At 44.0% G+C, this 10,293-nt stretch overlaps 1 protein-coding gene across 1 annotated transcript in view; it reads left to right on the top strand.

Annotated features, from left to right (window-relative positions):
• Window positions 1-2,812: 2,812 nt before the first annotated feature.
• The window catches only part of LOC104122619 (melanopsin), a 37,749-nt gene continuing 30,268 nt past the window's right edge, over window positions 2,813-10,293 (top strand). The window contains exon 1 of the mRNA XM_035890345.1: window positions 2,813-2,854. The gene's annotated coding sequence lies outside the window, so the exon portion shown is untranslated. The remainder of the gene's footprint in view (window positions 2,855-10,293) is intronic.

The raw sequence follows: 10,293 nt of genomic DNA, 5'->3' as shown, positions 1-10,293 counted from the left end.
GGTGAAGGCTGAGATGCAAGTTGGCTGTCGAAGTGCGCAACGCCTCTTGATTGACCACTGGGTCTGGCTTTGTGCCTGGATGCTTACAGTCAACCTCTGGTCTCTCCCTCTCTGGTGAATATAACACGCCGGCATTGCAAGGGATGGGGACTATGGGTTGTGAAGGCACCTCGCGCCAAGGCGGGTGCCCTGAGCAGCTGGCTCGTGAGAACGCCTGCCCTGGGCATGGCAGGTCTGCAAGATCTGTGGTAAAGTCTTCATCACCAGTGGCAACTGGAGAAATACCAGCACACTTTTCCATGCTCAGTCCAGGATTCGGCACCAGTTCCAGCTGTTGACAATTACACTCTCCCTGTAGCTTTGCTTAGATGCCGCGTTTGTCACAACAGATCTAACCTGTTAAGCAGATACTGCTTTTTGCTCCAGCGGGGATGCATTTAGTGGCAGATAAAATGATTTCTGTGTACAGGAGCTAACGTCCTTCAATTTGTTAAATTTGCCAATTGCTTTGGGAGTCTCTGGGATGAATGATGTCACAGAAATGTAAAGTGCTATTTTTCATCCTAAAAGACTCTGTTCCATTTTCTAAAAAAGAAAAAGTGTATACTTGCTTCCTGCATTTTGTGCAATGTTTGGTTGGTTTCTTTAAATCCTCGTGTGGAACTACGGTCATTTAGTCCCTTAGCCGAGCACCTCAACTACCCTCAGAAAGGACATTTTTCTGACATTTGTTAGGCAGTTTTTTACCTCACCTACTTTTTTAGTTCCTTGAGCAATCTGTTTTCTGCGACTAATTTTAAGGCACTGCTTTTCAGTGCTTCTTGCTTAAACACACTGTGAGTTTAAGCATGCAAAAGCAGTTCATAATGCTCAGTGACTCCAAATGCCTTGTCTGGTTGTACTCACTTGATTGATTTACCGTATTTTCCCATGTCTCAGGATTAATTACAAACAGCTGAAACAGAAAGGCTTGACGAAGAACTAATCCTGGTGTGTGAGGGCAGGGAAGAGAGATGTGCAAGACAGCAGCCCAGTAAACCTCTAGCTGGCGGCTTAGTTGCACCTAAACGCTGACACTGGTGGAGCCAACTCAAACCATCAGTCAAAACCATGTCAGTCTAAACAAGTCTGAAGCTTGAAAAAGTTTGCTTTAGTTGGCATTTAATTTTCCCTTGGCATCCAATTCTTAGCGTTAATTAGAATATCTCGCCCCAAACAGGGTTCATTTTGAGTCCAGGTCCATGAGGTATTGTGTGTAGTGGCCTGACCTCAGAGAACTTTCAGCTCCAACTTGCAGATGTAGGAATGAGCAACAGCATGAGCAAAGCCAGCTGGTCCTCAGAAAGGATGTCTGAATAGCTTGTAGGTTCTCCCATTGTTTCACAGAGCAGCATTTCCAAATTTCTGGAAGTAAGGGGGGAAAAAAAGGAACCCACCTGTGGATGTTAGAGGGCTGATCATTTCTCAGGCAGCCTCTGTTGCTTTAAAAAACATTTAAAACACATTAGTGATAAAATATGCTATCAGCCAACAAATTATGAATCTACAGGTTCTGAAACTGCAAAGAGAGTATATAGTACTTCTGAAATTGGTAGAAATTTTCCTCTGAAAGCCAATGTTCATGGAAAAACTGTAAGGTAAGCAAAAACTTTATGTCGCATGATAAATCTAGAACATCAACATAATATTTTTAAGGGCAACAAAGGTAACCTAATGGATCACATAATTTAGGTAATAGAGAGATGCAATGACAGAGAAAAAAATAACGATGTAACTGTTACGCTGTCTAAAGTATGTGCCATTTGGTGGATTTGAGCTTGGAGCATATAAAGCGAGGGAAAGAACTGTAGTTTGCTTCCAAACCTGCCTGCAGCCAGCAGATAGCAGAGACCAAGTTAACTGGGGGGCCTCGAAAAAGCATCGAGATGCCAAGGCACAACTGGCTGTAAGAGACAGCAGCCAATACCTATCTTTTGTTTCACTGGGCATCAGAGGAGGGAAGCAGAACCTGTCAAATCAAATAATTGCATGGAAATAAGGTGGTTCAATAAGGAATGAAAACCAAGGATGAAGTAATAATGATCAACATACAATACCAATGTCTAAACATTTACGTATGACAACGATACCATAATTTTGGCTTTATAATAAGATGTATAACAGCCTATCGTGTTTTCACTGACGCACATATTATTTTTTTTCCTGTTCTGGTACATTATTCATTTTATTGTAACATATCCATCATGTCTTCGGGATATTAAATGCCAAAGCAAACTTTGTTTTGAAATCTAGACCTCCAGTTTAGGAAGTTCGGCTGTATTCTCCAGCATTTACAGATTATCTATAAGGTATTTGTGTTGCCATACTTCTAAATTTTATGTCTGTGTTTGAATTTCTGTCATCTTTAAAATCGTCACTTAAAAGAGCTAATCTGTGGGCAGAAATAGTTTTAAGGTTCTCCTGCAAAGCTGTGACTACTACCATACCCCAGATGGAGGGCGCATGTAAGTCCCTTGAATCACATGTTTAAATCGCTGTTTCTGCTCCTCTCTCTACTACTTTGAGCCTGTTTTTTCTCCAGACAAAGCTGGGTCTCACAAATCCTCTCCATTCATGCCTTTTAAAAGGGGAACGCTGAAACCAATTATGTTGAAAATATTGTCAATGCATTGAAGAAAAAAAAAAATACAAGGATAGAAATGTAGCTATTTTTGTGATGTCCTTCTGGCCAGAGTGCAAGAGAAAGAGGCTCCTGAAGAGCATGCCTGCCATCAGATCCCTGCTCTCTTCATCACGTTTCAGCGCCGCTGAAGAGCTCAGCTTTACAAATGTGACACCAACGAGATGCTGTGAGGTAAGAAATTCCCGTGCCCCACTCGGTGCAAATCACTTTATTTTCTGCAGTTATTCAAGCATGTCTGGGACAGGCGATGCTCGAATGTCGAGGCATAATGCTGCAAATGAAATTGTGGCAACTCCAGGGTGAGTTGCTGGGATGCGGCTACATTTTATACCCGATGCCTGTTCCTTGACAGCCCACACGAAACCCAGCTGCGGGTTTAGGCGTGTGGCTGCTCATACGCGCAGCAGGGCAGAGCCAGCCTAACCTGGCCGTGGGGCTTCGTGGGCCCTGGGGATGGAGCACAGGGCACGCAAGGAGAAAGCCAGAGCCGGGTCTGACCAGCCTGGAGAGGTGGGGAGGGGGGGTGGCTGCCGTTTTCAGCCACCTAAGGGGGGGTTACAGGGAAGGCAGAACCAGGATCCTCACAGCAAAAGCATAAGAGGCCACGAGTGTGAGTTGCTGCAAGGAAAATCCCAGACACCATCCTCCATCCCTGGCTATGCATGCTGCCTGCCCAGGAACGTGGGGTGCAGGTACGGGGCAGGCAGGACCCCGGGCACCGACGACCCAAGGATGCACAGCCTCGGGGGTGGTACCCTTGGGGGCTTGGGATGCTCCTAGGCTGGGCAGAGGTAGGAAAAAAAAAAAAAAAAAAAAAATTTTTTAAATTGTGGGGTATTTGTTTTCATTTTTAAGTCATCTTTTTGCACTTGAAACAGTCATGGTGGGGCCAGTCAGGCTGAATAACGGGATCGGTGGTTTGCTGGGGGCTAGCGCTGCGGTTCGATATGCTGCCGGAGCTGTCAGGCTGGGAGCAGAGGAGGGCTTGCTTGCGAGTGGCTTTTTAAACCCTGGGATTTGAAACGCTCCTCGGGATGAGTCGCAGCTCGGCAGCCCTGCACAGAGGCGATGTGCGGAGGGAAGGGAGATGCTTTCGGCTGAATCCAAAAAGTACGTGCCTGGAGGAAGGCTTTGGAAAGTGGGAGCTGGGCAGGGAGAAGGGAAGGGAGTGTTTCTCCTCTGCTTTGTTTTTTTTTTTTAAGGAATGGTTTAAATTAATTGCTTCTCCTTTAAAAGGAAAAAAAACCCATCCTATTTGAAGTTGTTGATGTAATGAATTTTGATATTTTTTTAATTTTTTTTTGTGTGCAGCTGACCCAGCTCTCCCCAAAGGGACATGTATTTTCTTTGTGCTGTTTTGTTTAGATTTTTAGGATGGATTTTGAGTTTTGGCTGATGAGAAAACCCTGGCTATGCAGGGGAGGATGTAGCAGGTCATTGCTTATGATGGTACTTGTTGCGTCATCAGGGTCTAGCTGATTAAATCTTATTGTGACCTGGTCATTAATAGAAGGAAAATTTCAATGAAAGAGGAAATATAAATGAAGTTCTAAAGCAGATTGCAGAGTTGTTATCCTTTTGTGGAGCCGATTACTGTAATGTGAAGTGACCTAAATGAGGCACTGTAGGAAGGTTTGTCCATTGTTTGTATGTTTAGCTAGGGCTATTTGAAAACATTCATAAAGAAAAGAGGATTTTCTTGTGCATAGCAAATTAGTTATGATGATTTGAGGCAGAAAACTGAGATAGGTCCGCAAACTAAATATGAAGAATTTGTGTACCCCCGTCCTCATACCCGCCCCGGTCCCTGTATACCCCTGACCTTATACTATTATAATACTTTTATGGATTTTAGGATAGAATATTTCCTACTAAATCTTTGATAATTTGCCTGTACTTAATTTCATTAGCCAGCCCAGCCCTGGCATTCAAAGAATCTACCAAGAATATTTGCTTCTTTTTCTAGCTTTAAGAATGGAAGAGAAAGGGCTGTGGGAGTGGTATTATGAGAAACTCCAGCTTGGGAGGGAAGCTGTGGATGTCTTCTCATCACAACATGTCGTTGTCCTAGCATAAACCAGGAAGAAAAAAGATGGGCAAGCTTGTCGTAGTGTCCTCTTAAAATAAGCGGCAAGTGAACAGGAGTTTGAGCATGTAACTTGTAACTCCAAATCATTTAAACGCACTGCGTGCATTCTGGCACTGCTGAAGGTCTTAACTGCTAATTGGTTCTCTCTTTTTAATCACATCTCTATCATGGTGGTTGTGTGGGTTATTTTTGATGTTAAACTTTCTCTAAAGTTTCCTAGGGAGTCCCAGTTTTGTTCCCTGTCCTTATGTATTCACCAAATCTTGGATTAGTTCACATTCTGTATTGCTTTCTCTTAACATAAACTTAGCTGTGCAGAAAGATTTGTATGTGCAAATATACCTCAGAAAGTTGATCAAGGGATTTAAAGTTGAAATTTTTTTACATTGTCTGACTGCCTTCAGAGGTTGAAAGTTATCCCCCCCAGGATGTCCCATACTTCCCAAGTGCTGGGGTGCCAGCCTGCAGAGAGTGTGACTCCTGAAGGTGGTCTGCTTAATCCAGCAGTCCTGGGCCAAGCAGAGTTTCAAGCGGAATTAGTTGCACACGCCAGAGTGGGTCCAGAATAGAAATGTGTGTCTGCTTATTGTCGCAGGTGAATAACTGAGTCTGCAAACATTCTTGAGCCACCAGAGCATGACAAAGCAATGTTACCAGGTGAGACGATCAGGCCTTTGGTATCAGCATGCCCCAAAGTTTCTCACAGTTATGCAAACTTAACAAGAAAACAGGGAGCTGCAAGACATTGTAGCTGCAATACATGGCCAAGCTCTCTGAGCCCTGAAAAGTAGGAAGTTTTAGTGTACCAGTACAAGTGAATTGAAGGAATTCTCATAATGCAGCTGAGGTGCAGCCGCTGGGCTGACTTGCACAAAATGATGGTATTCTACCAAAGCACTCAAAAATATGGTTGCTGGACACCTTCTATGAATTCTTTGATGAGGCCAGTCACGCTGGGAAACATCAAAATAAAGAGATGTTGTTCAAACTCATCATGTAGCTTTGGTAAATACTGGTGACTTGAGTGCATGCTTAGCAAGTAGATAACTAACCAGTCAGAAATGCCCGATACCAGATGGTAGTCAGTGGTTCAACATTCAATGAGATGCACGCAGAATGTATGACACGGGCCAAGTATGCAGGCTTGGGCTGCTGTGCAGATGGCTTACCACGTATGCCTCTGGGGCAGCCCATTGCAGCGAGGTCCGAGCCTGGAGTCACTGGCTCTCCTGCTGAGAGCAGACCCAGGGAATGGTATCAGCTGCTTGCTTTGACAGCATTTGCAAAGTTGAAACACAGCCTAGTAGAAAGTCCAATAAAGGGGCAGATGGACTTTTCTGACGTTTGCTGTGCAGAGAGAGCACTGCGAGAGGCTGCTGAGTTTAATGGAGGAGCAGACCAGAAGACTCGAATGCCAGGTGGAGGTACGTGCCTGATGCCCATGGAAATGTACTGGCTGCCATCAGCAGAGCTGTGCTGCCAGTGAAATGACGGGCTGGGTGATGGTACAAACCACTGCATTTAAACAGCTGCAGCCAGTCCAGGGCTAACGGAGCAACCAGCTTTCTTTGTGCCCTGTTAAGTTAGCAATGCCTGAAAATGGACTTGTTCTCAGGTGAGAAGGAAATTTATTTGGGCTTGTAGTTATAAAAAAGGACAAAGTACTTCCACTGAACTTTCTGCAAACAATAACCCTAGTGATCAGCATTTTTTTTTTTTCAAAGAAAAACCATGCATACTTTCTGATATACTCGATAGCTTTTGCTACGATTTCTATACTGAAACTTGTGCTAATCAAATAACATAGCTGGCCACACCTTCACCGTGGTAGAGAAAGAGTGAACACGGCTTAGAAACATGCAGTGTTGGCCTCACCAACACAAAAGGCCCCTCCCTCCACGACGTTGCAGTAGGACCACTGAGCAGAAGATGAACGTTGGCAGACGAAGGTTAGCGGCGACAGCGGGAACACCAGGGAGCCCCTGGATTAATGCTGGTGCTTTGGAAAACTCTAGTGGCCTTGCTGCAGGTAAGTGCCAGCCAGATACCCCTAAGGCAGCTGGTGAGGGCAGGCAGGGTGTCTCAAGTGCCAAGGGCTGCAAGATCTGCAGAATTTGCAGTCCCTCCTCAACAGCGGGCAAGGTAGCGGTCTGAGGGTGTTCTGCCTAATGCTTCTGAGATCCTTAGGTAATCCGTTTGCAATAGAATTATTTTGTATTCAGCTGTAATGACTGTACAAGTGCTGTGAAATTGCTTTTCAGCTGTTACTAGCTCAGTGTTTACCATGTGATCACAACAAAACTAACGGCAATAAACTACTGTTAAAGTTCGATACAAGTTTGCAAGGAACAGTAACTATTTGTTTTCAATGGGCTCTTTACCTGTGGAGAAACCTTAAATGGCTCTTAAATGACTCTTAAATCTCTTACCCCCACAGCTGTTGTGAGCAGATTGTCCCTTCACCATTTTTCCATGGAGAGATGCTCTTTAGTGTGATGCTTTTCTGGCGTCTGGTGCACTGAGAAAGGCCCAGTGTGGGCTTAAATCTGGTGTGAACATGACTTGAGACACACACAGTGCTTTGTTAGAATTCTTTTTGTTTGTTTTGTGAGATTCTCCATATTACTTTGCTGCCTTGCTTATATGCTTTTTAAAAATAAAGGTTCAGAAGGAGCTAGGTTTTGTCTGAGATGAGAGGTAGGGCTCTGCGGAAAAAACTTGTGGGGGGTCCCTGAGGCTTTCTGACTTGGGACCGTAAAACCAGGTTTGAACTTGTCTTGTGGGCTTCTCTTTTTGTAAAATGGCGCTTTCTTCTTAAATAGGGAAAGGAAGCTGCTTTGTGCTGAGATTTTCTTTTCTGGTAGTTCTTCATGGTTCTGAGCTGATGTTGCAAAGGCAACGTGGGAGTTGCTTCAGATGCTCCCCATGTCTGGAGATTATTCTGAGGGTGAGAGGAAGTTGATGTTTCCTAACACAGATGTGCTAAAATGTCTGTAGCCTTTTGTAGAGTCTTGAAAACTGGTCTGTGGAATTTACTCAGAGTTAAAGAAAATTCTCTGTGTAATTAAAACAAGAGACCACATTAAAACAACTACATCTTCCCTATTTTCAGTGTGCTACACATGCAGTGGAGAGGGAAAGGATGAAGCTCCTTCACTGCTGTATCAAAGTTGTCTTGATGCTTCTCCAGATCAAAGTAAAGGCTCTTGCTTTTGTGCGAGATACTGGGTTTTTTTTCCTCCAGGATGAGTACTGTTGTGAGATAAGTAAGTTTTCTGAGAGATACAGAAGTCACTTTTAATACACACGCCTATTCCCACCAAATGTGTCAAAGCATGCTCCATTATTTTAGTATTTTATAAATCTGGAAGTCTTTTGATTGTTGTAATTGTTCTCTAATTTTGCCCATATTGCAGTTCCTTATCAGTTTGCCCATGCTGCTTCAATCTTCCTCTGAAATAAGTCTTCAGTGCCACAGTAGTTTGCTAATCACAGAGTCGCCCATTTCACCTGTTCATTGGACATTAGTCTGTTTGTTACTTTATCAATGCTAAATCCACAAGGAATTTGTAAGTGCTTCACCCTCCAGGCAACTAGATAAGCAATGATCTCCTTCCTGCACGAGGGTTTGGTTTATTCTTGGTTTGGAGAGTAAAGGGAGGTTGTGCTACTGCCAAAGGCTTTCATTTGGCAATGAAGATTTGCCTTTCACTGCAGAGATGGGTCATCTTGAATATATCTGACCTGATAATTTCCTTCTTTTCCCACTCATCTCCATTAACTCCATTACCTGTGGTGGCTAAGATGCTTTATTCTAAACAGAGTATTTAGAGTATCTACTGGGAATCTGTCAGTCTAAAATGCATAGGCCATTGGACTAAACAATGTATCAGTGATCCAGTAAAATTCTCTAAAATTAATCATAAAACATTCCAAAGCTAGATTTTCATGATACTTAGGCATCTGACGGTGCAAACACCAAGAAGTATTTTCAACAACACAGCAGAAGAGTAGGTGTGCTGCCACCAGCCCAATCTACAGGTATGAAGTGCCTAAAAACCTCTGGAAATCTGTCTTTTCATGTGGGACTTAAAGCCAGGGTAGGAGAAACTGTTACGAATGAAGTGGAGTGCTGACTGCAGCCTTCCTATCCAAGAAATATGATCCCAGTACAGCGGTTTAACCCCAGCTGGCAACTCAGCCCCACACAGCCTCTCCCCGCAGGTGCTCAGCCATCCCCAGGAAAGCAGGGCTCCATCATGCGTAACGGTGACTTGGGAAGACAAACGCCATCGCTCCAAACTTCCCTCCTTCCTTCTTCTTCCCCCAGCTTATATGCTGAGCATCATGTCATATGGTGTGGGATACCCCTTTGGCCAGTTGGGGTCCACTATCCTGGCCGTGCCCCCTCCCAACTTCTTGTTTCCCCCCCATCCCACTCGCAGGTGGGTTGGGGTGAGCAGCAGAAAAGGCCTTGACGCTGTGCAAGCCCTGCTCAGCACTAATGAAAACATCCCTGTGTTATCAACATGGTTTTCAGCACAAATCCAAAACATAGCTCCATACTAGCTACTGTGAGGAAAAGTAACTCTGTCCCAGCCAAACCCAGCACACGTATCTATTAAAGCCAGGTGCAAAACATGCATCTAGGTTCATTTGGCTTTTGTTGTCTGTCCCCAGTTCCTTGTGAAAGTGAAAGAAGGTAGGGTAGGGATATTTTCAATTTACTCAGGCAGCATACCTCTCCTCAAGTGACTGGAATAATATTTCATTTTACTTATGGTTTACACCCTTATTTTTAAACTCTGTGTTTTGGAAGGTTTTATTCCTGGCATCATGGACTGTTTTAAGCTGGAAGGGTGGTTGGTCAAGTCTCACCTCCTGCTCCAAGCAGGGCTAACTTCAACACTTTGAAATTCTCTATGGATGAAGATTGTGCGTTCTCCCTCGGCCCCTGTTTTCTATGCTTCACCAATCTCATTGAAAATTTTGCCTGCTGTAACTTGTGCCTGTTGACTCCTGTCCTTTCACTGTGCACCTCTGGGAAGAGTCTGGCTCTGCCGTCTGCGTGCCCCCCTTCCATGCATAGAGGAATATTAAACAGAAACAAGCCGATATTACATGGGAGTAATCCTCAGCTTAGAGCGATTAGACATTTCTTTGATCTGAACAGAAATTGAATGCTACAATGTTCATTCTAATGCCACAGATGTGCTTGAATTTAACAGATTGAGAATGTGCACTTGCTGCATTCTCCATGTTCTTCCCCTAAAAGCATCTGTTGCCAGACACTGTCAGGTGTAAGACACGGGACTTGGTGGATCTCTGACCTGACTCATTTTAGCAGTTTTCCTGTCCCTAAATGAACATGACGGAATGATGCAAATGGCAGGGGTTGCTTTAAATTACCCTCCACCCTAATACCCACAAACAAAATTTCTTATTGAAACATGGAAATTATACCCTGGTTGGTGAAGAACGTCTCTGGTTTGTGGCCTTCAGTTAAGAATATTTCCTGCTG

The sequence above is a fragment of the Egretta garzetta genome, unplaced genomic scaffold (assembly GCF_000687185.1).
Source record: "Egretta garzetta isolate BGI_Z169 unplaced genomic scaffold, ASM68718v1 scaffold72, whole genome shotgun sequence".
Lineage (NCBI taxonomy): Eukaryota > Metazoa > Chordata > Aves > Pelecaniformes > Ardeidae > Egretta > Egretta garzetta.
This window is presented reverse-complemented; position numbering and strand designations above follow the sequence as displayed.